This window comes from Cydia amplana, chromosome 7, assembly GCF_948474715.1.
Source record: "Cydia amplana chromosome 7, ilCydAmpl1.1, whole genome shotgun sequence".
NCBI lineage: Eukaryota > Metazoa > Arthropoda > Insecta > Lepidoptera > Tortricidae > Cydia > Cydia amplana.
The window spans coordinates 18,862,530-18,887,553 of NC_086075.1; the positions used below are offsets into that span (position 1 = coordinate 18,862,530).

The window sequence follows — 25,024 nt, forward strand, 5'->3', positions numbered from 1 at the left end:
TTTATGTCCTTCCCCGGGATTCAAACTACCTCTATGCCAAATTTCAACTAAATTAGTCCAGCGGTTTAAGCGTGAAGAGGTAAGAGACAGACACACTTTCGCATTTATGAATGAATGAATGAATGATGATTTATTCGAAACACACATACACAACAACACTAAAATAGGCTAAAATCTAGGTAAATTAGTAGGTAAGTAACAATGTTGCGAGGGGTTCCAGAAAAGGATAACACTTTATAATATAAGTATGGAATAATAATGTTTATCTCCAGTTTCTTCTATATTAGTAGTTATTATTGTACCTATGCAATAATCGAAAATGATAATCCTATTCTAACCTAGCCCTGAGATCCAATTGGCTAGTGTCGATTGGCGATACCACAAAGAAGCTAACTGCCATTGTGCGAAGTAATATATCCAGTTGGAGGTCACAATACGGTCTTATGTCACAACTGAATGTCACTAGTGTAAAGGAGATAAGTCAAGGTGGGTCATACTGAGTTACTATTTGATCCTAGCCCTAAAAATTGTATAAATACTTTCTAAAATAAACAAGTAATATCGAATTAAGGTCAACATATAAAGGAAGATTTTACCTTTCCTCGCTTTTAACTCTTGCTTTTGTACCGACACATATTCCACTCAGAAGGTCGGTAGAGCAGAGAAACTGAAGCTCTTCCTTTCTGACTGTGTCTGAGCGACGTTCATTACAAATACGAGAGATTGCCCTATGACGGTTTTATCAGCAGTCTTCTCCCCATTGACCTTATTATGCTAATAATTACTTAAACACATTATTAACAAAAAGCAAAAACTTATTTGCAACCGAACATCTTCAAAACACTTTTGATTAAAAATATTTAGTGAGTGTTATAAACTCCATTAGTTTTTCATCCGTTTTCAAACAGTTTTAAAATTATAGTTTTGGGCGAACATAATGTACATTTAAAAGTACTTAAGGTCTTTTATTTTACGTACTGGCTTACGCCAAAGAAGGGTCTTATTACTATTCAATATTGGAAGTAAGAATAAGTTGCATAAATAGCGTAAAAAATAAGCTTATTCCGTATGCGTATTGTTGCGAACGCAACCTTTATATTTGTATAAAATCTCAATACCTATATTCCTAATGCAGTAGCTAAACGTGGCCGTCGGGCTCGGCTAGTATTCATAAGCTTTTTCTTAAGCACCAATAGGGGCGCTCCACATACTTTGTATCGCGGCCAATTAGAGGCACCTAAATTTAAACCACCTTTTGTACTGATCAAATATTGCAAATCACTCTCTCATCATCTCATCTTCATACAATAACTACACCACTTCTACATTTAACCGTTTTGGCAAGAACCCTTTGTAACCAGTATCTTTGGAAGATTACATCAGTTTACTTTAAATCGAAGCTTTTTATTTGAGTCGTCGAGATCCTGACCTGCACGGCGGCTACACGTATCAAACACGTTGACCCTACAAAGCTTTTAAAAGTTAAAATAAAACCCATAAAAATCCTTTCATTCAATGTGTCATCAACTTTAATTTAAATGTATCATTCGAATGAATGAGTGCTTAATTCGTAAGATTGGACAAGATTTTATTTTAACCGGCTGTCACTGCCATATTGAGAATGATGGCGCCTCATCATAACTTGAGATAGGGGCGTTAAGTCACGGCATGCAAAAGTATGGGGAATTTAACAGTTTGGGGCCCGATTTAAGTATGATAGCTTATAACTTGTAGTGTCTTATAACTTTCGATTACAAGCAGTTAACTTGCTGCAAGGTGCTTTTCAGTTTATGAAAATTCTCTCTCTATCTTCCAATTTTTTTTTACATTTTATTGTACGACTTTGTCGGATTTATTGATTTATATATCCATGCCAAATTGCAGCTTTATAGCACGAAGGATCACGGAGCAAAGCCTCGGACAGACCGACAGACAGACATACGGACGGACATGGCGAAACTATAAGGGTTCCTAGTTGACTACGGAACCCTAAAAATGAACCGCCTCTTATATTCTTCCTACTTCCTTGCTTAAGAAAACCCGGGTGGTCTGATCGCGAGTACTCGAAGAACAATACGCCATGAGATACACGTGGCCGCATAATAAACAGCCCGGCAGATGGTTTGGTAAGTGTTTCGATATTCAATAACTTGTTCAATGACATACGGGAGCGGTATATGTAATCCTACGGAGCCCACTGATTAACAGTCCGCCGGACGATATCGGTCTGTCAGTTAGAACAAAAAGTTGACAGCTCCGAACAACTGACAAGCCGATACCGTCCGGCGGACTGGTAATCTGTGGGCTCCTTAAAGAGGCGGATCCTAAAGTTTCTGTGTAATATTTTGATGGTAGTCACATTAAACCAATATAGGCAGGATAGGTTTGTTAGGTTGCTTCAGATGCCCTAAGGGCAAATCGTCCAGAAATAGGAGCCTCCGTCGACTCAGCGAACGACACAATGATTTTCACGATTCACGATATGCCTAGGAATTTCACGATCTACCTGATTTTACGATCGGCCGCCGACTATATTCAAACACCTCCATTCAGACTTAATGAACTTGTTACGGTTTTGAACTGGTTTTGATACGACCTTGACGATCGTCTTGGTGATTGGCGCGCATCTCACGCACGACTTTCACTCCATTTCGCATACACCAATCAGCGTGAGCGATCATTAAGGTCGTATCAATATAAGATCAAAACCGTAACGAGTTTTGCAATCTGAATCGGGCTCTGTGGTTAAGCGGTTGTGAAAAACCGTTGACTTGATTACAATCCTGCACTAAGTACCTACAAGTTTTCTGTTTGACCCAAGGGTTGACTGGTAGAGAATGCCTTAAGACATTAAGTCCCCCATTTGTACCAGTTTTTACCGTGCAATAAAGTTTAAATAACTACATAAATAAATGAGACACAAACAGTGTATAATCTGGAAAAACAAAGGATAACTACTTTTGATACAGGAGGTAATACTGAGGTTAAACCGAGATTTGCAGTTAAAATGGAAGAGCGGTCATGTATAGCAATGTACCATATCGCTTTATGTACCTAAGTTATGCTCCTATGTAAAAGTAAGCAATATATAAAGATATATATTGATTGCTTGATTGATCAATGTGGACAATGTCACGGGTAAAAGCTAGTATTAGCTATCAATTTCATTAAAATAATAGTAGATACTCAAACCGCAATGTCAACCGGCGGGCTCTCATTCCTATAAAAATACTCCAAGCTAAATCTACATAAATCAACACAGTCGCAATCTCAAAGTTAAATGAAATCTCAACAAGCTCGATTTCATTTGCCCTGGCCATTGAGAGTTCCGTTTAAAGTTTGCCCCAGTTTGGCTGGCTGCATTCATATTTGTGGTCAAGAACTAAACACATTCGAGCTTTATAAATCTCACCGTGATTTGATAATCGATCTTAATAATTATCCTAGAAGTACAGGAGCGCTGAAACTGTAATACTTGTCCATCTCACATAACTTACTCGCAGTAAGTAAAACTTGTACTTAAAGGTCCTAAAGTGAATTTTTCGTGTACCAATAATTTTAAATATACATCTTACACAAATTGACCCAGTAAGCTCAATAAGGTAAAAAGGTAAGGTAAGCCGTTGTGGGTAGCTAAATAGATGACGATATACCTACATAAAATATAAAGATAAATATTTAAACATATAGAAAATATCCCCGACTCAGGAACAAATACATATACCTACATTGTATAATATGTGATAGACACACAAATAGGTAAATGCCCGGAACCTCCTGTCATTCACTGTGCTAGAAGACCGTTAAATCAAGTTAAGATTTTTAAAGTTGGAAAAGGCTTCCTGGCACTGAATAGGCAAGCCCGACTTCACACGACCCTGCAAACGTACAAGGCGGAATTCCAGAAAACTTTTTAATTAAACGAATTATGAACGGCGAAGAAATCTTTTTAAAATTTTGCACACTATTTTAGAATCGTAAATGGCGTTCCGGCTAAATAAACATTTGATTACAGATGTGAGTCTATGTTTAACATTGTTTACAAAAACCAACTAATTTAATTTCCCACCCATTTTGTACTTTCATACTTTGTCACAGTGACAATAGTATGAGGTCTCTACTCTCTAGCAACTTTCATATTAATTGCCACTGTGACAAGGTACGAAATGGGCCGGAAAAAAACTATACAATTAATATACTTTGAGAGTTTAGAAATCTCGAATCTATATATGTATACTATACATAGGTATATACCTAACTACTCAAAAATGATTGTTTTATTTAAAACACTTATATCAAACAAGCTCCCACAAGCGATTTCATCCTCATAGGAGTTGTTAAAAATATCAAGCACCCTCTCTAGAGGTAGGAAATCCTAACATCTACTTTACTTTATCTATCAGAGTTACGAAAGTGTTTTACATAGAAGTAGGCCATAGATCGGGCTATTCAAACACACAGTTTTATTTATATCCCTTACTGCTCCTACTAATCAAAATGATGTAACAATAACACCATTGATATATTAATTACTTTACCAGCAACGCGGTAGCTATGAGTCCCCCATTGTCCTAAACGTGGTACAAACATTACTGCCGAACGTACTACGACCACAAATAACTGACTAGGTAATCATCAACCTTAAAGCAATGGTATAAGGTGTACAATGGTTAAGAGTTTTAATACGAATTAGGTCGAAACATATGATACGTTAGATGTTCTGTTGAAATCTTTGATGAACAATATCCATTACTTTAAATACATATTTGATTAAAGACACCGATAAGTGTGAAGTTTATATCTCAGAAATCGCTCTTTGAATTACCGTTCGTTAACTAAGTTTTATAAATAAGTCTAGTTATGTTTTAACAATACCAGGCGTGGCTCACTCCACGATTTCGTCGCTTTGCTATAGGTAGGTAAAAGTACATCCGTTCCACACCAATTTTGGTGGCTACCCATAAGCCGCACGTGGCGCTGTCGCCACCTAGCGGCCATATCTGCCCTGATCGTAACAGACGCGTTTTGTTAGAGAGTGAGTCTTCTGTACCTAGTACTATTATTTATTCTGTGACAATACTAGATATAATAATTCAGTCTTTATACGGTCCACTGTTGGGCACAGGCCTTCCAATCTCTCATGTGAGTTCTTGAGCTTATAGTCCCAATCCCAACTCTGGCCCAGTACGGATTGGGGGACGGTAAGTACACCTTTTAATTTCTTCGGGAATGTAAGAATGTATGCAGGTTTCCTCACAATGTTTTCCTTCACCGAAAAGCTAGAGGTAACTTTAAATACTTAAATTAAAAATACCTATTCAGATGTTTAAGAAGAATGCAGAAGGTTTTAACTTTTATTTTAACATGCCGATTGAGTTAAAATTAGGTCAATAATCTGTTTGTTTTATGATGCCCACAGGAAAGTCGCAGCCTTAGCTAATACAAAAAAAAGTTTAGACCCTATTGCGGTATCTATTAGACGTAATCCAAAACTTGGGGGTCGTTCTCGCATTTCGTGCAAATCGGTGTTTTCGGAAATTTACCAAAAATGTGGTGGCGTTTTCAAATATCTGTTAATGCAAGGTTGTAACATAGGGCCTAAAGTATATGTCTCTCCAATGAACAATTCTAAAAAGGTATGTATTTTCTTTATATGTACAATTAACACCCAATTTTTTCATTCATCTCTACATGTAACGCGTGAAGATATAACTTTGACCTACATTTTAACCTTAAGACACTACAAATAGAAAATTCGTTGTTTGTTCAATAAATGACTTATTTAGTTATGTTTTAAATCGTATAATATTAGAAGCTAGAAATAAATAATAAAAACTATACAGCCTTATAAGTGTATGGTTCAAGTAATTTCTTCATTACCGACGCGAGAAATAGATTAGCTATATTTTGCTATATAGCGAGGGTATATAGCAACTACCGCCGATGCAACACATTGTTCGTTAATCAGTTGGCCACGTGATCTCGTAGCGGACGCCCGTATGCCGCTGTTAGCGAAAATATATACGATCTCTCCTGTCGGGAAGGAGTGTGGTTCTCGTTAGTCTTCATCGCCATCGCGTGATTTATACAGTAAGTAGCAAGTGTACATTATTATAATTATACGTAATGAAGTGTTTTAGTGTCGCCTTTCAGATGGTTTATTCTGCAAAATTAAGGTCTGATGCCAACTGATGTAGGCGACAAAAACTTCCAAAACTTCATTCATATCGGTTTCATTCACTTCTTTTCCTTCCAATTTTACTGGGGAAGGTAATGAATGACTTAAGAAGGTAATGATAATATATTAGAGGCAGTGCATTTAATGGAAAGAGGCTTAGTTATTATAAATATTACGTTGTTATAAACATTTAAAACTGTATATGATAATAGGGGAGCCCAACCGGGGAGCCTTTGTAGTCTAAGATGGTCGACCTTCACCGATATGTCTTCACCTTCACCGGATGAAACTTACATATTATGAAAGAAAATATGTTCCTGAACATAAATAAATAGGGTTGCTTAAAGAAATATGGTCAAGACTATTTTTAATTATTTAAAAAAAAAAATTTTTTTCTTCAAATTTCACCGATTTGTCTGACAAACGAAATAAGTTCCAATGGAAAGTATGCAACTTGTACAATATAAATCAACTAGGTTGCCTATCTTTTTCCGGTCACTATTATGTGGTTATAGGGTTGCTTGCGAAAATCCGGTCACAAATAAGGGTTGCCAGGCTTTTAAATAAAATAAGAAGGGAAGACTTTTAGCGATAACTCATAAACGGCTTAACTTATCAAGTTTGCTTTAATTTTGTTTGAATGAGTTTATTAAGCACTATTTTTATGATTTTTTTTTATATTTTTTGAATCGATTTTTCAAAAGTTAGAAGGAATAACCGTTTTTTGTTCTTTCTAAATTATTATTTCCGAAATGATTCACTTTATCAAAAAATGTTGTTTGCAAACTCCTATTTATTTTTAAAGACCTATCCAACGACACCCCACACTATAGGGTTAAAACGATAAAAAAAAATTTCATAGGTACAAAACGCGAATGATTTAAATATATTTTGTCTATGCTAATTTTTGAAAATTTGAAAACTATGTTTTATGTGATATGGTGCGCAGATGATCAAACCGACTTAACAAACACTTGGGGTTGACAATCTCGACTTATAATGATGATAAGTAAATGGTAAATGTACCATCTAGCTTGAACATTATAAGTTGAGATTGTCAACCCCAAGTGTATGTCAAGTCGGTTCGGTGCTTAAGACACATGTTTTTAATATTGTTGATTTTAATTGGTGTTAATTTTCTTGAAATACAGTATTTTTATGTTTGATTTCATAAAATTGTTTCATTACCGTCCACTGATAAAATTACCATCTCGGCCGAATTCATTACCAGCACGTAGTTCATTACCAGTAGCCTTATTAAATGAAAAGTAATAACGTTACAAAGGTGCCTTTAGCAGAAAAATGTTAATAAATGAATCCACAAATTGACGAAACTCAAAAGTTTACCATTTAAAAGAAAAATTACAAATCGAGAGAATCTCACCGATTTGCACGAAATGAGAGAATGACCCTTTGGGTGTTTTCCTCTGTCCAGAAGACGAGTGGGTGTTTATGTAAAAATGCTTTCAGTGTTATTGTTATTGTATAATCATAGTGGAATCGTTCAGGCTAAATTTAATTTTACGTTCAACGGATTTGATATTTGACCAATAAAATTACGTTTATAAAGTGTTTATGTTAGTTCTAAAAGTAGATAAAGTGTAAGTGAGAATAGTGAGAAAAAGGTCAAGTGCGAAGTCGATGATTTCGTATTTGGGATAGTCAAAAATATTCTCCATAATAAGGTGTTCGCTCTGAATTATAGGTAATATCAAAATGCATTTTTTTTGCTGCGATTCAAAGGAACTCGAGTATAAACAAACGTTGATATCACTTCAGATCACAAGATGGAAACGACAAGGGAAATCCTTTTGATATAGATATTTAAACGAAAATTTTAAAGAATCAGATTCTTAAGGTTATAGCTTAAGAAGAAGCCGTAGGCCGGAGTCAAAAATTAGCTAGGTAGGTACATACGCTCAATGTGGAGAGGACCGTCTATTAGGTAAGACCGTCTACAAACTTTTTCGTCGCTTTTAACTCTTTTACTCGTTTGTACACATACTCCAATTACAGATGGTCGGTAGAGCAGAAGGAGCGAAGCTTTTTCTTTCTGTGTTTGAACGAAGTACCTACCTATGCCGGTAATAGCTAGGATTTTATATGCCGGTCTTTTCCACATCGATCTAACTAAAATCTATAATAATACTCGTACATCTTCTACTCCCAATACATTTATTTCCAATTCAAGAACGTAACGTCCCTTACCAAAATATTACTAAATAAACGTATTCTTGCCTTTAATATTTATTTAACTAGAGGATAAGGGCTGCCATTTTTCGAGTTACAATAACAAGCCCGTTTCTTTCGAATTATTCTACAAATTGACATAAAAAGTTCATAACCAACACGAATTTCGATAGAGATACATTTTGAAAAAAATCTAATTTTAATGATGAAGATATGAAGATTAGATTAGATATATTTATTTCTTAAAGAAAAAGACACAGTATTTTACACATCCAAAGGCTTGCATTAAAAGATCGTCAATTTAACATTAAAAACAGAAAGAAAAAAATATAAAATGAAGTAAACATCCGTATGTTTTTCTTCGAGCTAAGACCTTTCACACGGCACTTTCGCTTCACTCGCTCGACTACAGCCTGTAATTAAATGTTTGTCTCGGTTCAAAGAGCGGCTCGAACAATTGATATTTATATTCTCACCTATACGATGGTTAATATTGCTAGATAAAATGTTGAGCAAGTTAAGAACTGCCGATACGTAGTATTGAAAATACCGTAGTGCAGTCGGCAGCAGAAGTTGCTAAGCGGGTGAGGTGTTCAAAATTACCTTGATACGCTCTTATTCTTTTAAAAATAAAGACGTGTCAAGATCATTTTGAACACCTCGCCCGCTTAGCAACTTCTGCTGCTGACTGTATATACTTATTATAAATCAAATACAAAGTGGATATAAATCGAGGGGAAACACTCGAAAACAACATTGGTATAGATACTTACGTATTGAACTTGTGGACCATTGTTGTAGTATTTAACGATATTTGTGGTTTTCGGTAAATCATTTAGACAAGATTTTATATACGAAGAGATTTTAACAATTCATTGTTAAAGTAGATACTCATGAATCTCATGATACTTATAAAGTTATAAATAGTAGTGATTCATCAGAGTACATGCAGCATATAGGTACAGTTAAGTAGGTATGTAACATGATTAACTTAAAACTTAAATCAATTTATTCTTTAACCAAGCTTATAACATTACGGTCGAAGATTTTAATTAATTTCATACCTTATCACATTGACAATCAATATGAAAGTTGCTAGAGACCTCAGACTATTGTCAGTGTGACAAAGGTACAATATGGGTCCGAAATTAAAATCTTTGACTATACATAACAGATATTTAGTAGTAATAGTAGTAAACTCTTTATTGTACAAAAAGACATATTAAAAATAACATACAAGTAGTGAGAAGTACAAAGGCGAACTTATCCCTATGAGGGATCTCTTCCAGTTAACCTTTGAGTAGATGAGAGTAGAAAGTGAAAAGAGAGTGACGAATGCAGCAAAATGTACAACAAGGTACCAAAAAGATAAAGGATATAAATACATACAAAATTTATAGGAAAAACATACATATATTACACAAAAAGGAATGGGGAAAATACACTAAAAATTGGAAAGAATTAGAAAAATATAAAGCAACTATACAATAGAAATATTTACAAATTAAACAGCAAAATATTTACTTGTTTCCTTGGCCATATATGCCGTGTTCGTACCTAATATCATGTAAAAATGTGGGCGTTGTCTTTATCGCAACCTGGTCTAGTTACAAAAACACGATATTTTGCCATAAAAAATAAAATATAGTCAACATATATGACATATATTTGCTTTAAAAATAGGCCAGTCATAATTTTGTCTGACCTGTCACGTTTTTAGAAGAATACCATGATAAACAGCCATATAATATTACGGAAATTTGTCAGGAGTGAAATGATAATGATTGTAGATATAGTATAACATAATATAAAGACTGCGTTTCAAGTATAAATTTACACGTTGGCAAGTATTTACATATTTGTAGTCTACTGGGTGATTTCAGGGTCGTGATTCCCAATGTCAAAAATGTATTGAGACGGAGATGGTTATACTGAACAAGGTTTCCCAAGGGACCGATATTAAAACCATTAAAAAAATACTCTTGGGCCTATACATTTCGTTTACTTCGGGCCCTCAAGGGACATTAGATTTCTTTTCGCGATTTGTGCTTAGAGTCTGTTCGGAAAGAGAAGAGTCGTGGAATGTATTGGACCCCATACATTCGACGATTCTTCTCTTTTCGCACAGACTCTAGTTCCATGGGGAAATTGACTATCACTACATAGTATAAAACAAATTCGCTTCCCGCTGTCTATCTGTCTGTATGTACCTATGCTTAGATCTTTAAAACTACGCAACGGATTTTGATGGGGTTTTTTTAATAGATAGAGTGATTCAAGAGGAAGGTTTATGTATAATTTGTCAACCCGTGCGAAGCCGGGGCGGGTCGCTAGTGCTTTATAAAACAAAGTCTCCTGCCGCCTCTGTCTGTTTGTGTGTTTGTATGTTCGCGATAAACTCAAAAACTACTGAACGGATTTTCATGCGGTTTTCACCTATCAATGGAGTGATTCTTGAGGAAGGTTTAGATATATAGTTTTGTTAAGGTTTTGTGTATCCCGTGCGAAACCGGGACGGGTCGCTAGTTGTTTATTATAACCATTATAATACATTTATGGCATTCGGGATCACGACCCCAAAATCATTGCTCAACATTGCTCCATCCATTCACCTCATACCTATACCTTTATTATATTTTCACTGCTCAATTTTCCCTCATAAATCGCTTGTTATTGAAATAAGCCGTCAACTCTCAATATAGGTAATAATAACAAAGGTATTATTTCGCCAAAAGGCTTTCCCAAGAATTTCCACATGATCGAAAGTAAACATGTGGAAGGGCGAGTCCTTTTGACCCTTCTGAAATATTTCAAACGTCTTAAGATTCAAGATAAGATTTCAAGTTAATTGGTTTGGTTTAATCTTTGATGTGGTTTTATTATTTTACCCCGTAATACAGGGTGGCTTTGTAAACTGACCATATTTTGGGGCCTACCGCAAAAAACTAAATTTAGCATCGCTCGAAAAAAATATGCTAATGTAACTTAACATTTTAAGGTATTTTTATGCACTGTGAAAAGTTGTGGTTTTTTTGGTAATAATTTATTACGGTCTACTTATTTCATGTCGCACGACCCTAGCCGCTGTCATAAAATCAAAGTCAAAAAAACATCTACTTTTTCCTAATCCTAATCCCAACACGATACCAAATCAATATGCCCTTAAACGGATCCCCACTATTTTTGTTACACCATGTACCTATAATGTTACGAAATTGTTCATGTAATTTTAGCATGTCTTTAAATCGAAACTACGATTGTATGGGACCGGCTTTTTGACGCCAGATTCGTGTGACTTAAGTTATGTAAGTTATGTAAAACTACTCAAAACTAGTCTATCCGGCCGTCCTTGTCCGAGTGACGTTCCCTCGCTAAATTGCTCGCTCCAGACACTCATTGACTTTCAAATTTCTTGCCTCTATGGACTAACCTGCTTTGGAACTCAATGAAGGCTCAAAGGTACACTCGAGAGAAAAGAAAATGGGTCAGTTTTTATAGAAATTTACACACAAAGTGACCTATTTAATTATCTTTGCTCATGAAATGGACTCTGGTGCTAACAGAAAGACTAAGTATATTTTATTTCTTACGATTTGTTTTTACTATCTAAAATGGAATTAAACTGCATGAACTTGTAAGTTTTTCTATCAGGAGGTAAAATATAAAAAATATATAAATACAAACTCACCGTTTTTGGTTGATTATTTGACAAAAATATCTGCGTGAACGTTTTGTTGTACATTAGTATGAGCTTTTTCGATCATTATACGCGGAAAAACTTCCAAAATGTTCATACTCTTTTTTACCGTCACATGTATGTAATGGATCCTTAATTTAAGAAATAAGAAAGGGGGATGGTTTAAGATTAAGAAACTATTTGCGTTATTTCAATAGAACAATCAAAAGAACAAATTGCAAAAATTTTAATGTAATTTTGATCGGAAACAATAATTTTGTTTTAATCACATGTTTTGTGTCATCCTGTAGTATAATGTAGGTACCGTCTACAAAAAACAACAATAAGCGTGGAACCATAATTCAGTGACATTCAGGAAATGTAACAGCGTCAAAGAAAATAATGTGTTGCACAATTAGTTCACACGAGTGTAAATAATGCTACGTATTAAGATGTCAATTCACACTGATGTATTATGTAATTAAACAAAAAAAACTGTAAAAACAGTTGAGTTCGATTCAGATTTCACAACTTGTTACGGTTTCGATCTTGTTTTGACACGACCTTGAAGATCGCTCGCGTGAGACGCTGAGAGATCTGGGAGACCGAGCTTTGCTCGGAAAACATATAAAAATTCAAAACCGGCCAAGTGTGAGTCGGACTCGCGCACGGAGGGTTCCGCACCATCAACAAAAAAACAAGCAAAAAAACGGTCACCCATCCAAGTACTGACCCCGCCCGACGTTGCTTAACTTCGGTCAAAAATCACGTTTGTTGTATGGGAGCCCCACTTAAATCTTTATTTTATTCTGTTTTAAGTATTATAGCGGCAACATAAATACATCATCTGTGAAAATTTCAACTGTCTAGCTATCACGGTTCGTGAGATACAGCCTGGTGACAGACGGACGGACGGACGGACGGACGGACAGCGGCGTCTTAGTAATAGGGTCCCGTTTTTACCCTTTGGGTACGGAACCCTAAAAATGCACGTTTTCCCAGATATAAGACCTAGCTAGATCGATTTTTTGCCCCCGAAAACCCCCATATAGCAAATTTCGTACGTTTCCGAGATCCCCGAAATATATAAATATACAAGAATTGCACGTTTAAAGGTATAAGATTAGAGTTTAGTAGAATGAAATAAATAAATAGATAAAAATGTGTGTTTTTCTAAACCGTATCTTTACTGGACTACAAAGTAACAGACACACCCACAAACGTACATGAAAAACATTACTCTCACTACTCAGTCGGGTAAAAACAGTTTTCCTCATACTTTTGTTCAGCAAACTCGTCACAGAAGTAAAACAAAGGCGCCTGGAGCGATTATCCAATTATGATAATTTGAATGTTGGTTTGACAAATTGTCCCGCCATTGTTATAATTTGCTTGAGGCTGATGTTTCCGTCTTTTTAGTTTTTAATTTATTTAAAATGTAATGAGAAAAGGAATTATTTTTTAAAGAAGCGGATCGCAAGTAAGTACGTACGTAACGTACAGTCACCTGCAAAAAAATTGTAACTCTTTAAAAACCGCAAAAATATGGGACACGCTCTTATGGCTCTACAAATAAGATCGTGTCAGATATTTATGCGGCATTCGTTGTGTAACGTATTATTGCAGGTGACTTTACGTGTACAACCCCAACATTTATTGTATCAATTTAACCATTATGATAGTATTTTATCACGCTTCAACGAGTTTTATAAATAAGTAGAGGTCTCTATAAATAAAAAATATTCTTGACTATTTAACATTTAACACGTAATTTCTATGCTATTTATTATCCTGTGCCTTTTATTACCATACCAGTTCTAAATGACCCCGTAACATAAATTATGCCTCTTCTCTACCAGTACCTTAATACTTTGTTGTATTGCAAATGTCGTTAAATCCCAACTTTTACCATCCGTCCTAATTATCACACCATATTGTCACCCCAAAAATACGTTACTCCTGATCTTGTCACTCCATGTTACCATAATGACGTAAACGCCGTGATAAAGCTGTTAAAGTTAATCCATCAGCCCTAGTAGCACGGTCGCATTTTTATCATTTGTCACCATGCCTGTCACTTTCTAACAAGTATGTAAGTGCGAAAGTGACGGGCATAGTGATAGTCGATAAAAATGGAACCGTCCTGAGCCCGCTGGTTACAAAAAGACGTTACTTCTGATTTTGTTATTACTTATTTCCATAATGACGTAAACGCCTTGATAATGCTATTAAAATAAGTCCATTTGGTTATGTTTCACGTTGTCTACGGCTACCCCTTTGTCATAGTCACGACTCCAAAGGGAAGGGCCCTTGATAACAATAGAATAGAATAGAGCCAACTAAGGGGGCAACTACGAGGGGCACAGATAGCACAGTGTAAGTATTAGTTAAAGCAGTATAGTATCTGCATGTGCAAGATAAGACCTCTTTTGGAAAGCCACGTACAAAAATCTATTTGGCCTTTTTTTAAAACAGGTTTTATTTTTTTATTTGAGTCATGCGTTATTCTCTTAGAATATCTGCGGTCGCGTCTAATTGCCACGACTCTTTTCATACTATTTGTATTGGTCGCGGCAATTGGACTTTCAGAATGGCCCTCACATAGAAGCAAAGTTAGCAACATCCACTATTTTATATGACACAGTTGTTATTACGGCACGTCTCAAAACATTTTGGTCATCACAATCATCTCAGCTTCTTTTTCAATCCCTAAAAAGTTAAATAATTAAGAAGATTGGTATATACCGTAATCATGTTGTTATTTCAATTTCGGACGAGCAAAAGTAATGAATATAAATAAGTAGTTTATTTTTATGAGTATTAGCAGCAACCTGGATACATATTTCATATTCCCAATTCTCTCAGTACCTTTACCTATTTTTTTCAAGTTAAAACCGAAGTTTTTATTCTAACGCAAAAATCGTGGTTAAAATACTGTTTAGTTATAAACTGTTGCTATTAAAAAGCATCTAAAGTTTTGTGCTTTATTGTGTGCCCTAGGGAGAGTTTGATAGAGCGGTTTTATTAGTTGGCTTTCTTATCGTTTGAACCTGATTTGGTCCTGTGGGCCTAACGATTTTTCGTGAGTCACCCGATAATCTTAATAAAATGCCTAGTTAAGATACTGTTTTAACGAATTTATAAACTGTTGCTATTAGAAACCATCTAAATAAAGTATTGTGCTTTGTAGTTTGCCTTGGGGAGACTGATAGAGGTTTTATTGGTTATCTTATTGTTTGAACCTGATTTGGTCCTGTGGGACTAATGAGGTTGCCTTCGTGAGTCACTGGGTAGTGATAGTCATGGTTAATTAACTTGTGCCTAGTTAACTCTTCAAGTGGCAGGAACCGGCTTCCGGACAATTTAAGTCATTTAAATCTGAAATTCGATTAATTGAAATAAAATCGAAATTCCAGCAACTCAAATATGACATATGCCACTTGAAAGGTTAAGATATACTGTATTTATAAACTGTTGCTATTAAAAATTATCAAATGTTTTGTGCTTGTAGTTTGCCTTTGGGAGACTGATAGTGTTTTTATTAGTGGGTTGTCTTATAACGTTTGAGCCTGTTTTGCTCCCGTGGGAGTAATGGGATTGCTTCAGTGACTCATGGATTAGCTAGCGGCTAGCCAATTAACTTAGATCAGTGGCGTATTAGATAAGTAAACAGAGTCTGTAACGAAAACAAATTATATAACAAACATATTTTATTAGTTTTATATAAACAACACACTTGGTAATTTTAACCCCCGACGCAATAAGAGGGTTAAATATTATAAGTTTAACCGCTAAGGTCCACTAGCACTAACCCGGGGTTAACCGGTTAAACCTGGAGTTACCATGGTTACACTACAATTTGACACTGGGTGAACGCTTTAACCGGTTGACCCCGGGTTAGTAGGATGGTACAAGTGCAAAGTGGCGCTAAGTGTGGTGTTTGTCTTTGACACTGCAGCTCTTAAACGGGTAAGCCGTTTGGACGCGGATTTTTTATCAGGGTTTCTAAAGCCTGTTCTTAGCTGGTTTTATTTTAATTGCGTTGTTTTTTATTTTATTTATATGAAGTTATCTAATAAGGGTTACATTTTTACTCACTCACTCACTCAAACTCTTAAGTCTCCTAAAAAACCGTAGAAGAAATGCAATCTCTTTAAAATAAAATTTAATAGCTTATCTGTGTGCCCTTTTATTGATTTTTTTTTACTTATTTGCTGTCTATCAATGTCAATTAGATAGTTTCCACAATGCAATATTATTTTATGAAATGTTTAGATGCACTTACCAGCCGGCATTTGATCGAATGGGGGACACTTTAATGGATCTATTGTGCGATATTCTATTTTATAAATACGTGGGATTACTTTATTTTTTATTAAACTTTTGTGCCTGTGGAGCTGGTTGTGCGTTCCTGTTATACGATGTTGGTAATAGATAACAGAGCTGTTATCTAAGTTTAATAAAATTGTAGCTGGTTGGAAATAATATTTTTAGATAATAAAATTTAACTTGTTTATGCGGGTGATACTCAAGGCTACTGTATATACAGCAGGTGTCCCTTATTTTAGGATTTTAATAATAACCCATAAAGAAATTTAGTCAGACATTGGATAGAATGACAGGTACAGAGTTCTCATATCGACAAACTCAATTATCTACTATTTACAGAAGTTTCCCAAAAACGATGTAGTTTAAATTATCGCCAGGTTAGAAAAAATGAAGATTAGTATAGTTTCCGAAATCATACATATTCAATTATATTTTACAAACAAAATCGGATCACTAGTATACATTTAGAGAATTAAAAATAATTGTGTACATCCATATAAGAATTCCATACCTGTGATTTAATTTTGCCTAGAATATTCCGATGTATGTATACACCGAACTGTCCCGGCTTCGCACGGGTTAACAAATTATATATAAACCTTCCTCTTGAATCACTCTATCTATTAAAAAAAACCCGTTGTGTAGTTTTAAAGATCTAAGCATACATAGGGACAGACAGACAGCGGGAAGCGACTTTGTTTTATACTATGTAGTGATGTAGGTATCAAAGACCGTTAAATCAGTTTAGCACATGAAACGTACATGATACGAGATAGTGTGTGAAATAAACACGGGTTAAAAAAAGCCGCTTCCGACGATAAACAGTGAAACAGTGCGCAAAACACATAAACATTATAAGCCGCGAATGTGGCCGTTCTAGCTAATGTGCGGTTAGTATACAGGTTGATTTTTCAAACGCGACAGTTTATATTTTACATGGCCTCTGGCCACTGATTTTTTATTTACTTATTGATAAAAAGATAGAATATGGTTTAAAAGAAGCCGCATACGACGATAAACAGTGAAGCAGTACCCAAAACACATAAACATTAGAAGCCGCGAATTAGGCGGGGGAAGAAAAAATTTTGCTTGCATTAATTCCTACAGTTTCGAAAGCTTTTTCTAATCAATATTTAGGGTTTACAGATGCCCACGATACGATTATCTCCAGTACCGTAATTGAGCTCTTCATGAAATTAATGACCTAATAATGGTCAATATCTAGAACACTATACAGACTAAGTCATACAGTCGGGATAATGTATCAATTATATGTCTTAAGTTAGTTCATGATTAATAACAAAGAAATCCCGAGAGTTTCCTGTGAGCTGTGTACAGTAAGCTCAATCTATAGTTTTTTTTTAAATAATCGATATAAATGTAACTTAAAAATTCCTACACAATTCGAAAATTTGATGATTAGGTCATAATATTAATCTCAATTGATATGGAAATTTGCACCACTGGGATACCGTGAGATCTATTTATTATGATTTTTTATTTTTTATTTTATGCTTAAAAAATATGTTTATTCATCCTACACTCGAAAATTTTATATTTCTACAATTATCTGTTTATTTAACACGTGTTATCAAAAAAATATTGGAATAATATCAAGTGCTTTGCGAGAAATCAAAATAAATAACAAATAATTTGAGACCAATACTTTTAAAATTGCTACGCTCAAAATAGCTACGTTCAAAAAGCCTAATGACAATACTTTGAAAGTCAATATTTATAAAAAAAAAAGCGGCCAAGTGCGAGTCGGACTCGCCCATGAAGGGTTCCGTATTTAGGCGATTTATGACGTATAAAAAAAAACTACTTACTAGATCTCGTTCAAACCAATTTTCGGTGGAAGTTTACATGGTAATGTACATCATATATTTTTTTTAGTTTTATCATTCTCTTATTTTAGAAGTTACAGGGGGGGGACACACATTTTACCACTTTGGAAGTGTCTCTCGCGCAAACTATTCAGTTCCATAGATACCCCACACGTATGGGTTTGATGAAAAAAAAAATTTGAGTTTCAGTTCGAAGTATGGGGAACCCCAAAAATTTATTGTTTTTTTTTTCTATTTTTGTGGGAAAATCTTAATGCGGTTCACAGAATACATCTACTTACCAAGTTTCAACAGTATAGTTCTTATAGTTTCTTATAGACAGACGGACAGACAGACGGACAGACAGACAGACATGACGAATCTATAAGGGTTCCGTTTTTTGCCATTTGGCTACGGAACCCTAAAAAGTCACCTTTCTCACTTGTTTGACCCTGACATATCCCATCCATACAAGTGTCAAGAGTGACGTTCCTTCAAAAACGTCACTTTTGTCACTTGTTTGACACTGCCATAGACCATCCATACATGTCAAAAGTGTCGTTTCTTCAAAAACGTCACTTTAGTCACTTGTTTGACACTGACATAGCCCATCCATACAAGTGTCAAGAGTGACGTTTCTAAAAAAACGTCACTTTAGTCACTTGTTTGACACTGCCATAGCCCATCCATACATGTCAATAGTGACGTTTCTTAAAAAAAAGTGACATTTCTCACTTGTTTGACCCTGACATATCCCATCCATACAAGTGTCAAGAGTGACGTTTCTTCAAAAACGTCACTCTTGTCACTTGTTTGACACTGACATAGCCCAGCCATATGTCAAAAGTGACGTTTCTTTAAAAAAAAGTCACTTTTGTCACTCTGACATATCCCATCCATACAAGTGCCAAGAGTCACGTTCCTACAAAAACGTCACTTTTGTCACTTGTTTGACACTGACATAGCCCATCCATACAAGTGTCAATAGTGACGTTTCATAAAAAACGTCACTTTTGTCACTTGTTTGACACCGACAAATCCCATCCATACAAGTGTATTAGTGACGTTTCTTAAAAAATTTCAGCTTTCTCACTTGTTTGACCCTGATATATCCCATCCATACAAGTGTCAAGAGTGACGTTTCTTAAAAACGTCACTTTTGTCACTTGTTTGACACTAACATAGCCCATCCATACATGTCAAAAGTGACGTTTCTTTAAAAAAAAAGTCACTTTTGACACTTTTTTGACACTGACATATCCCATCCATACAAGTGTCAAGAGTGACGTTTCTTAAGAAAACGTCACATTTTCACTTGTTTGACCCTGACATATCCCATCCATACAAGTGTCAATAGTGACGTTTCATAAAAAAACGTCAATTTTGTCACTTGTTTGACACCGACATATCCCATCCATACAAGTGTCAAAAGTGACGTTTCTTAAAAAAACGTCACCTTTCTCACTTCTTTGACCCTGACATATCCCATCCATACAAGTGTCAAGTGACGTTTCTTCAAAAACGTCACTTTTGTCACTTGTTTGACACTGACATAGCCCATCCATACATTTCAAAAGTGACGTTTCTTTAATAAAAAGTCACTTTTGTCACTTGTTTGACACTGACATATCCCATCCATACATGTCAAAAGTGACGTTTCTTTAAAAAAAAGTCACTTTTGTCACTTGTTTGACACCGATATATCCCATCCATACAAGTGTCAATAGTGGCGTTTCATAAAAAACGTCACTTTTGTCACTTGTTTGACACTGACATATGCCATCCATACAAGTGTCAAGAGTGACGTTTGTTCAAAAACGCCACTTTTGTCACTTGTTTGACACTGACAGCCCATCCATACAAGTCAAAAGTGACGTTTCTTTAAAAAAAAATCACTTTTGTCACTTGTTTGACACTGACATATCCCATCCATACAACTGTCAAAAGTGACGTTTTTATTTGAAGAAACGTCACTTTTGACAGTTCATGAACGACCAAAAATCGTGATGTTAAATAAAATTATCAGTTTCGTACGGTAGTCTCCACGCTAGCCCAATGCGGATTGGGGACTTCACATACACCTTTGATTTCTTCGCGGTACGGTAGACTTTTTAAACTTAGGTGAGCTAAACGTGGGACACATGTCGTTACAAGTTTCGCAATTTATACATTTTAAACTTAGGTCAACTGGACGTAGGAAAAAAGGTCGTTAGTATTTTCGTGCACTAGCTACGCGTATGCTCGTATAAAACGCTACTCTGTAACCGCCCTAAGATACCTTCATCCTATCCAATCCGTTGCTTTGCGGCCGTGCGGCCTTGAGGTATCGCCATCGCTTCCCCTCCCGCCCCGCGCCGATCATTTAAATAATTTAACGATAGCCAATTTTACAATTGTGACAAAAGCTCATTGTATTAATAGGAGATTCTTTGACGTTGTGATAACATTAATTACAGGCTGTATGGTGCATTAAAAAAATATACTGTAGAATTAATGCGTGTGGGGTAAAATACGTTATAATTGTTTAAAAAATAGTAAAAATAAAATCCCCTGGTTTTTTATTTTATTAGATTGAGTAGAATAATTGGAGTAACAATATAGTGGAAAATCACCAAGTGTTTAATTAATGTTGTATTGTAATTATTTATTTCAAACATTTTTATTGCTCGTGACGTATGCACCACTAAAAAAGTGGTGCATATTTTACTTACAGTGTAAAATATTTAGTTATGCCTTTTGAACAAAAAATCGCTACTGTAGAATTTGATGTTTACATCTTTTTAAAAACTAAATTTTTAAATTTTTTTTTTCCAAAAATCTCAATATATTTTTTAGAGATAACTTTACACATACATTCACAAAATAGTGTTCTATTATATTCCAAACACAAATATACTGTAGGATATAATGTGATGCTCTCGAACAATTTAAAGTTTAGTAACCGGCCTAAATGTGGCCGTTCTAGCTCTAATGTGCGGTTAGTATACAGGATGTTTCTTCAAACGGGGCGATAAAGGAAAAATTGTGACAAAATAAAATATTAACTGCCTACGAAACAGGAGGTCCCGGGTTCGAATCCTGTTAAGGGCATTTTTTGTATGTTTGTCACAAATATTTGTTCCTGAGTTGCTGTTTTCTACGTATACAGGGTGTCCCATAAGTGACACGTCACAGTGACACTGGAGGTAGATCAGGCCAAGAGGACCCAAACCAACTGTACACCGTGTTTTTATTGAATTCCGTTAACTTCGGGGTATGGTTAAGTACGTTTAAGAGAACTAAATGGCATGGTTAATTTTTGCTTTTTTTATAAAAAAAAATGTTTAAAAACTAATTAAATGTAGCATATAGCGTTGTTGTAACACGGGCATTACATTTAACTCAACTAAACAATTGAAATCTGTGACATATCAATGTCATTTCGAACATCGATCGGCCGACATTGTACTTAAGTTTAGTAGCAAATGTATGAATTCATTCTAAACACTCATCAATATGTAAACCGGCCCTAAGGCAAGTGTACACGCTTGTAGAGGCCTTATAGCAAAAAAATAAATTATTGATTATCTCCGAAATGGAGTTAATTAGAATATCGGTGTCTTTGAGAAAGTTACTTTATTTAAGGCAGGAATGCACCCTTGAAATTAACGGAAATAAAAAAAAAAGCGGCCAAGTGCGAGTCGGACTCGCCCATGAAGGGTTCCGTATTTAGGCGATTTATGACGTATAAAAAAAAACTACTTACTAGATCTCGTTCAAACCAATTTTCGGTGGAAGTTTACATGGTAATGTACATCATATATTTTTATTAGTTTTATCATTCTCTTATTTTAGAAGTTACAGGGGGGGGGGGGACACATTTTACCACTTTGGAAGTGTCTCTCGCGCAAACTATTCAGTTTAGAAAAAAATGATATTAGAAACCTCAATATCATTTTTGAAGACCTATCCATAGATACCCCACACGTATGGGTTTGATGAAAAAGTATGGGGAACCCCAACAATTTATTGTTTTTTTTTTCTATTTTTGTGTGAAAATCTTAATGCGGTTCACAGAATACATCTACTTACCAAGTTTCAACAGTATAGTTCTTATAGATTCGGAGAAAAGTGGCTGTGACATACGGACGGACAGACAGACGGACAGACGGATAGACGGACAGACAGACAGACAGACATGACGAATCTATAAGGGTTCCGTTTTTTGCCATTTGGCTACGGAACCCTAAAAACACGGTGTATATGTAAGTGGTAGTAGTAGTAGTAAACTCTTTATTGTACAAAAAGACATATTAAAAATAGCATACAGTTAGTAAGAAGTACAAAGGCGAACTTATCCCTTTGAGGGATCTCTTCCAGTTAACCTTTGAGTAGATGAGAGGAGAAAGTGAAAAGAGGGTGACAAATGCAAGTATTTATGTATAATGTATAAGTACCTATTAATTACATATATCATCGACTAGTATCCACCACGCAAGCCTTATTGAGCTTACTGTGTGGGTCTAGGTCGATCCGTTTTTCCTTTAATATTTATTTATTGTCACTATGACCACCTGGCCTATAACCGCGAAAATCGAAGTAGGACGCAAATTGCGGGCAATTTTCTCTGTCACTCCAATTACCTACGCCTTCATTGGAGTAAAAGAGAAAGATCCCCATGATCGCGGTAGGCCCTATCTGGTCACTGCTTGACAAGTAACAGTTTAGACGCATATTTATTTTGATAGAATAATCAATAAAAGATTAAGATAAAAAGTCAATAAAAATAATGAAGAAACAATGTTCAAAGTTAATAAAGACAGACAAAAGTCGGTCTTATAATTATCCTATCCATTTCTGGTGTGAAACGACTTCCGGTTTTTCACAAGTTTTAATTTCCGGTAGGATATGAAAGTCTTAAGAAAATCTGTTTTTCACAGGTTTTAATTTCCGGTAGGATATGAAAGTCTTAAGAAAATCTTTGTATACCTACCTACTAACACTTATTTTCATTTTAAACACAGCAAGCCATGTCTTATACTGTAGTTTCAAATTTTCCCTCTATGTCCATGGAAAGCGGTACCCGTAGCCTATGGACGCCTGAAATAGCAGGGGTGTCACATGCGGTTTGCCGGTCTTTTTGAAATCTGTACATTCGTTTTAAAATAGGTATCTTTGGGAAAAACTCGTCATTTGAAATAAACACCCTGTATGTTCTATAGGCCTACTCTGTCACGTACAATCAATATCATAAATATTTATACACTTTATATGTAGAAACTCATCGACAAAAACTGTGAATATAAATATAATGTACAAAGAAACGCGCAATAATAGATATTCATATTTTTATGGCTCTACACATAAGACAGATATTTTTGCATTGAGAAAAAAGTTGTTCAAATGTATAATTTCTTATCATGATAACCACACATAGTCTAACCAGTATTTATTTTTACCGGCATATTAGTTACTTACACATTAGACGCAATATTTTCATAATTGATAAGTCATAATATAAAGCGCAATTCCATTTCTAAAAATCACAGTCCATTTTTTCTGGCAAAAAAAAAACACTATTTTTCCATTTCTAAAATTTTCAAGGCAATTGAGCTTATTACTCGCAAATACTAAAAATCTCGCATTCCAACTCTATAGTTACGAGTAGGTATCCCGCATAAACTGAAGGCACTATTTTTCAATTTCAGAAAACGCTACTTTTTTCAAAAACCCGCTGTAAAAACGCTTCACGTTCAAATGCCGATGACATTGAAAATCTCAATCGTACTCACCTCAAGACCAATCCGTGTGTCGTGCAAAAACTACTGACGTGTAACCATTGTTTGCAGTAATTAAGGCGGGTACACGAGGGTCGGGACGGGCGGCGCGCGCGGCGGATGCGACCACACTGACGCCCAGCCTCTAGGCATGGGGGTTCGCGCGGGGAGATTTGGCCGAAAATTTTCTGGAGGAAATTAGAAAGTGTCATGGTTCTGCAAAACATGACATTGTCATTTTATGTAGCTATTCTGCAGCAATAACTAAATATGGGCCCGATTCGGATTTTGTAATAGACATCTATTAGACATCGCCAAGTTACGATAACGATATCTTTAAGATCTAACCTGTCAAATTTGACATTTCCGCGATTCTGGAGATACTCTTGAACGATTTTCACAAGATATTACTTAGAGATCTAATTCGATATCTAACACGATCTATCTTCGATCAACACGGGCTTCCGACAGGTCGGAAGGGATAGGCCCAAGCGATATCTTGACATTCAAATCATTCTGCCATTTTTCGCGGGGGGGAACATGCACACAGTCGCACTTCTCACACACTTGCATACAAAATCCAATCTGTAATGACGACACAAATACATAGAAAATGACACCCTACACAGACAAATCTTGCACACCTCGATCTGTTTTTGTGTACGGACGAGTCACAAGTGTCACAACACGCACACTAACACATTTTTGTCAAGAGATGAGAAGTCGGATTTGTTGCTCGACCGATCTGCAATTTGTACTGGGCGAAAAAAATCGATAAATCCACCAATTACATGAGACTAAAATATAATAATTGTGTTTAAATATAATTAAACGTATGACATGTAAAAAAAATATTACGTGTGAAATGTAACACCTTCTTTTTGTAAATTTGATGTCCCCGACCTCTTTTTACAACAAAAAACCGAGCAATTAGGCATTTTTTCTGCTGCTGTGTTCACTCGCGCGTCTGGACTCGGTCTAGTTAAAAATCCGAGCGCAACTAGTTTTATTACCCGCGCTAGATCAGTTGATCTTGTACCTAGGCAGAGGGGAAATAGTGCGAATGCCG

The 25,024-nt window shown here is 35.5% G+C and overlaps 1 protein-coding gene across 1 annotated transcript in view; it reads right to left on the minus strand.

The window, feature by feature from the left end:
* LOC134649532 (aminopeptidase N) overlaps window positions 1-24,154 on the minus strand; it is a 56,042-nt gene extending 31,888 nt beyond the window's left edge. The window contains exon 1 of the mRNA XM_063504297.1: window positions 23,971-24,154. The gene's annotated coding sequence lies outside the window, so the exon portion shown is untranslated. The remainder of the gene's footprint in view (window positions 1-23,970) is intronic.
* Between the last annotated feature and the right edge of the window lie 870 nt (window positions 24,155-25,024).